The sequence below is a fragment of the Lactuca serriola genome, chromosome 3 (assembly GCF_051521515.1).
Source record: "Lactuca serriola cultivar US96UC23 chromosome 3, Lser_US96UC23_V15, whole genome shotgun sequence".
Classification (NCBI taxonomy): domain Eukaryota; kingdom Viridiplantae; phylum Streptophyta; class Magnoliopsida; order Asterales; family Asteraceae; genus Lactuca; species Lactuca serriola.
In genome coordinates, this window is record NC_136410.1 from 149266373 (window position 1) to 149273710 (window position 7338).

Sequence of the window (7338 nt, forward strand, 5' to 3'; positions counted from 1 at the left end):
TTAACGTAATCATAAATAAACTATTCTCAAATGATTATGCATATAAATTGTGCTGGCGAAGTGCAACCCAAATGGACCATGTCGAGTCGGGTCAAGTACATACCAAATATAGTTATGGACTTATACTTTAATCCAACAGTCTCCCACCTGGATAAGTCTAAAAGTATTATTGAGTATGACTTCAAAACCTAACTGGAAATCGTAGCTCTTAAAGCCGCTGTCGAACTCTGATCTTGTCAACTAACTTGTCCATTAGATAAGGGATTATATATTCCTCCATTCTAGATATTATATGCACTGCGACATGGATTATAATCATTCTCTCTGTCCATTTCTTGTTTCCCGATTTCCGATTTATGACGACCGACTAATTGAACAAATCACATTAGTCCTGGCTTGGCCAAGCACTTCGGGGTGTCATCACTAAATCATCGAGGGGCCCACACATATCGCTTTTATCTCGAAGGTAAAAGGAATGGATAAACTTCTGCTCATATGGCTTGTTCTACTACTTGTTGAATCATACACAATGGCATGTTTTATAACATCGAGTTACAAATGCGTTTTCTTGCAATCAATGTACAACTAACTCATAGTAACAACTCATATCTCTAGGTTTGAAGAATATAAGATATTATCGTCTCATGATCACTCGTGATAAAATCCATGAAGTGATTTAAATGAGTGTGGGTTGAATCCAATACTCAGAACTTATGAGCACTCATGAGTGTTGTAGCACCACTTTGTCTAACATCTTAGACCTCTACAAGCCAACCCATGATAGTCTTGATTCATATCTCCTTCCAACATGTGACCGACTGTGGATGGTTTGAATAACTTAGTCATTCCGGAAGAAGAACCTAGTTATTATGGAAGTCAAAACTTGCAAAGTGAAACACAATAATAAATGAATATAATATGGTATCAAAATGTATGAATATAAATAAAACACTTTCTATTTATCAGCATACTGATTCCTCATTATTCATTGTTTCGGTTTTATCAACTTTATACTTGAATTAAAACACTAGTTATCCCATGCTCCAAGCATGTACACTATGTTTTTCTAAACAATAGTTTTGCCATAAACCAAGTACGCACTCTATGTTTGTCTATGATCCTTACTTTTGTGAAATAAACCAATTGACCAAACTTTCAATAATTCTAATTTCACACTCCCAAATCGAAATCTGTTAGATTTTAAACTTAAATGCACCACCCTTTTTGGAATGAATGTGTACAAAGTCACAAAGACTTGTCAACAACCATTACAGGGTATTCCAATGAATACCTACTCCATGGACACAAAGCCTTATGTTCAAAGTATGCATTGCTTTGAACATGCTTCTTGCACTAAGTTTTTTCTAATCTTACATAGATTACTTCCATCTATGGAGATAACTCTATATTCCCATTTTGACTACCACTTCTGAACAACTCTTTTCAGACTATGTCAATATGGTCCTTCCAATATTAACAGTATACTTCCAATTGTCCTTGAGCAACCAATCTTAGGTAAACCTTAGATTTTCCTCGACAATTGCTAAATCACTTTAGTCATATTCAATTCTACACATTTTCCTCCTTAATGCCCCAAGGCATTTGGAAAATTCAGAAAGAATAAATATTATAGCACATGTAATCGATCTTGTACCCAAAGTAAATGGGACACGATTCATGATGTTTCACATAAAGACATGGTTCTAGACCAGTCTTTTTCCATAATAATTTTTTGTTTGACATATTCTCAAAATTTGACTATGAAAAGGGATGTCGTAATCATAATCGAATTTTGAGAACACAATATATAGAATTTCCTTAAGTTGAACCAATCCAACATGAAATTCATATATATACATTCTTGACTAAAGATGATTAAAATCTCGATCTAAGCTTAAAATCTCACTCTAAGCCTTTTAGAATTGACATGAAGTATAATTTCTTCTCCCTTAATTATAACAAAACAACTTTTTCAACCCATGTAGCCTCACGAATTGAAACTTTTTTTTTCTATAATTAACATTGCTAACTTGCAATACATACCATAATTATCATGCTCCCACTAACATGATGATTATTAACATAACACTTATGCTCCCACTAGCTTTGACATGTACCCAGAAATTAACTGGACTTCTAGAAATCAATACTTTATTGACTTTCTTACCAAAGTTCAGATTTCTGATACTAGATTGCCTTGATAAGACTTTATCAAAATCATACACCTCTCTTAGATAGCTCACAGGTGTGGCTAAACAATTATGAAATGGGATGCCGTAATCATAATGTTTAGACCTTTTGTCATTCCTCATAAGTCAATGTTAGTGTGCCGGTTAACCACGCATGATCCACTAACGACTTTGAGAACTGAAAATATCACAATTACTATCTACTTAAAATCTACTTAGTGAAAGAATTTCCTCACCGACATTTTCATGAATTGGAGAGAAACCTTATGAAACATAGATTTTATGGTGTATGTGCTCTTATCCACGTGAATTTTTCAAAACCATAATCACAAGACTAGGTTAGTGACAAATCCTAACTCATATGGATTGAACTTGTGTAATCTTAACTTCTTGTCACCTGGCAGCTCAAGGGCCTACCATTGCTTTCGAGTAGCTATGCAAACAATTGAGAACATGTAGAACTCAAATGTATATCCAACTTAACTGGAATAGGCAAAGAAATGTCAACACGATAGGTTATAAACCTCTAGTTGTGTGCTAGTGATGAAATACATGTTTTTTTTTGTTGATTACTTCTTGAAACCCTTTTTGGATCTTTTAGACTCCCACTGTCTCCTTAACCTATAACACTTTCTTGCGAAATATTCAAGAGATAGTGTGGATTCTAATCAAGACAGACACTTAACACAATTGGCCTTATTTGGTCTTTGTTTTATCCAAAACATCACAACTTACCAATTTCAAATGTACAAGAGAAGAAAACTTTTACTCTTACATTTGACAAGTGTTTTAAACCTTATTTAAGACATATCACTCAATTAAAATCTTAGAGTATAACTCTAAGAATTGTTTTTGGAACAAAGTATGAATCATCTTCTTGATTTAACCACTTCAACAATTCATAACTCCTCTTCTGAACTATAGAATGCACTTAGAGGATGAATTGTGATAAGGTCTCAAAATAATTGAGATGATCTTACAACATGATACTAATGTACTCTCCCATCTTTTCAGATTTGAGAAACTTTTTATCCTTCTGCTTAATTTGATTCTTCTTATTCGTTCTGTCATACATTGAAACTTTTCCAATGTTTCAGAATTATACTTAAGCTTGTAAGTATAACCATATTTACTAAACTATAGTAAATCATGACGAATAGTCTTATCGTTCTTTTGTGGTGGACTTGACCAGTGCACAACAATGTGTACTCGATCCCTTAGTCCTTCTCATAAGTCACATATACATGTGAATAAGGAACTAGTCTTAATTTTCCAAATTTGCAAATTCTCACACATCACACTCAATACCTTGTATGATTCCAAGTTTCGGTCCAATTGAAACTTGGGTGATGAGAATATTTCCTTATTTGGTAAATTTAGACACTACCACAAATGAAAGAATCAAATTCATATTTCTAATATTGCTATAAACATACAAACATCAAGTTTTCATGAATGCCATTGTTAGGAGATAAAAATAAAGTAAAACAAATTTCTATTTATTTGAAAATGCGGAAAACACCTTTTCCTTACAATGTAACTTGAAATGAAAACTATGATATTACATGTTTCCTAGCAATCTATCATAACTCCAAAGAAGTAGCTTAAGAATCTGATCTTCAATCAAGCGATAGAAATCCGTCTTCGCGGTCAGATTCAGCATACTCTTTCTTTAAGTTTCCTTCATTTTTCCTTTGATACTTAAAACATCAACATGTGACCCAGTCACTTCATGTAATAAGAATCTCAGAATAGAACTTAATACAGTTTGATAGTGGACTTTACCTAAAGTAGAGTCAAACTTATTGAATTTACCAGCCTTATGATCTTTCAGGTAAATTTGGCATCTTCGCAACCAATGCCCTTTCCTTTTTGGCAATAGAACCATATGGATCCTTTGGGAATGGTACATGGGATAATCTCAGACTTAGCCTTTCTCTTTACCATTTGGTCAACCGAGTTGACTATGGCTGATCCCTTTCCATTGGGAAGACAATGTTTTTTCTGGATTTCCGGTGTCACCATTTTTAATGTCTATAAAGTTCTGGGAAGTAGATCTTCTAATCAAATTTGCATTACTAGCCTTCCAAATCATTGCTGATTCAACAACACCAAGCAAATAGATAAGATCATTAAGGGTCTTTTCATAGTCTGTTTCATAGGAGTCCCAAAGGAAGTCACTATGTGACTTAGAAAGTGATTGAACCACTAACTTTCTCAAAACTTTGACACCCAAATCTCCCGGCTTGTCAGTATGTGACTTCATCTCTAAGATGTGATCACACATAGACCTCGCTTGCTAATAGGCTTAAGTGACCTTGAACTTTTTGGTTAGGGACAATAATTGGAGTAGGTGGAGGAAGTGAAGTTCCAAGAGATTTGGGAAGATCATAGATGTCTGAACTAGACATCTACAATGGGAGATATTCAAGTAAAGTTGATTTAAGTCCTTAATATAACACCCAATATGAAATATTAAGGCTAGGATCCAACAAACTATTTTATAACTTGGAAAAGGGATGTCGTAGTCCAAGCTATAAAATATTTGAAGGTAGGTGAATGACGATTCTCCAATTTCCACCAAGATAAACGAAATGTATTATTAAGCTTTAATTGGTTTTTGAAACTCCTAGTTCTTTTGAGATTCATTGAACTTTTCAATGGCATGTTTCAATCTCGAGTTTGGCCTTCAGGTTGTGTGACTGGGATGCCGAGGATCACAAAATGAGGTGTGAAGTAACCATGGAAATTACTTGGTACCCTTAAGTGTTTACTCCTCAATCGACGTGCCGGTTAACCACACACGCTCCATCGATACTATGATAAACATTAAGTTACCCTTTTCCTACCTTGTTAAATACGACTTAGTGTATCGGTTAACCACACATGCTCCACTAACCGACTTAAACAAATTGCAAAGTGTAATTTCATGGATTAGCACCTTATTCACATTTTCCTAAGTAACTAAGATTTGGTATTTATAAAATGTTTAGTTAGTATTTATCATTAATACTTTTAATGAAGGGAGAATTTATAGTCTTTGTACTACCCATTAGGCTAACGACCCTCCACTAGTCAGGAAGTGGTGGGTGAGAGTGGACACTCATTAAACTGCCAATTTATAGGCAATAACCTTATACCCCCTTTATAGACCGGCTTCGTGAATGAGGCCTACTAACGTTAAGACTGAATTGCTCTTAAACATATATATTATTAACTTATAATATTATAAAGTATAAGGGTTAAATTTTATCTTTTAAAATTCTAAGGGCTAAACTTGGAATTAAAGTATTCATAAGAGAAAACTTTTAAATTTCCAAAACATGAGGGCAAGTTTTGAAACTATTCAAAACTAATTAACTCCATAACTTATGTGTTAAAAGTAGTTTTAATTAAAAGACTCTTCAAGTTCTATAACTTGAGGACAAGTTATGGAAGACTTTTAAACCAACAAAAGAATGTAACTTTTCTTTATTTTGTAACTTATGGAACTAATTAAGGTTACACATTATATTAGTTAATGAAGTGACTCTTGAACCTTCATAACTTGAGGACAAGACTCTTCATTTGTTGTAACCATTACCAACTTTTATGAGTTTTATGAAACTTAAATGTGACCTTTCATGTAACTTGAGGACAAGTTACACAAGCACATTTTAGAATCATCTCTTATATTAAAATGGATTGAAAACACATAATCAATTAACTTTTCTATTAATCTAAGCAACTCATAAGAACAAGATAATTCAAATCAAATTTTTCCATGTAATTAGCTTAATCAGAAAACTAATACAAAACATGAATCTCTTCACAATTATCTTTGAAATTGGATTAGGATGAATATTACCACATCAAAAACAATTTTATATGTCCAAAAACATCTTAGGGTAATGTTCCTAGTACATTTTTAGCCAAAACGATCGAATATATGATGTCTGGGGTTCCAACTTGTCGACTACATGAACAAACTCGGCGAGTTGGATGCATCTTGCCTTGGACTCGTCGAGTCCCTTTATGGGCTTGACGATTTTGTTGTCCAGACAACACCAAAATTCGATTTTTAAGCAGTTTAAGCAAGTATAACAAGAAAACAAGTCTAGGCTCTGATACACTGTTGGGATTTAAGCATACTAACACTCCTATGGTGTACATGCAACCCTATAAACCTTGGATCTATGTTTTCTCTATTATACATGCAAATAAGAACCTTCCAAGGCTTTAATCCTAATTAGCATACTATAAGGCAACTATACTACAAAGACTAGTTAGATGACATACCTTTTGGTGTAGCTTGATGTCTTCAAGATTTAAGAGCTTAGCCCCAATAGTGTGGAAGCCTCAAGTGGAATCACAAATCACCAAAACACCTTGGAATACTTTGAGAATAAGAATACTTTGGTTCTCTCTAGTGAAATCGGCTAGCCCTCTTAGTGTACCCACACTAGTGCCAATTTCACCAACCATGGACATCTTTATATAGTGTTAAACCCATGACCTTTCATTTCATATGATCCATGGGTTAAACACTCCATGGACTATCAATTAAAGATTAGCCCAACCTAAATGAACTTGGCCCATCACACACATATATCTAAGAGTCCATATTTAATTAGTTCATTTTGATCACTTAATTAATTCTAAATTAATTCTTGATCAATACTAATTAAATATTATGATTCCATATTAATATATTAGAACTTATAATATATTAATATAATCATAAATATACTATTCTCAAGAGATTATCCATATAAATTGTGTTGGGGAAGTGCAACCCAAATGGACCATGTCGGTTCGGGTCAAGTACATACCAAATATAGTTATGGACTTAGACATTAATCCAACACTGAGATCGTTGAACATACCGATTATAAAGTGAAAATCATCTGAGAAAGAATGTTAGTTGCTCAAAGTTGTCAAAAGAGCTACGCTGATAAGAAGCGACGACCTATAACATTTGAGGTCGGTGATTATGTATCACTTAAAGTCTCTCCATGGAAAAGAGTTATAAGATGCAAAAAACATGTGAACTTAAGTCCTTTGTAACGTCCTAAAAATAAGACCCACAAATTTTCGTTTTTAAATTAATAAACCAATATCCCAAAAACATCATCATGAAAATCCAAATAAAACAAATGTATCAATCATC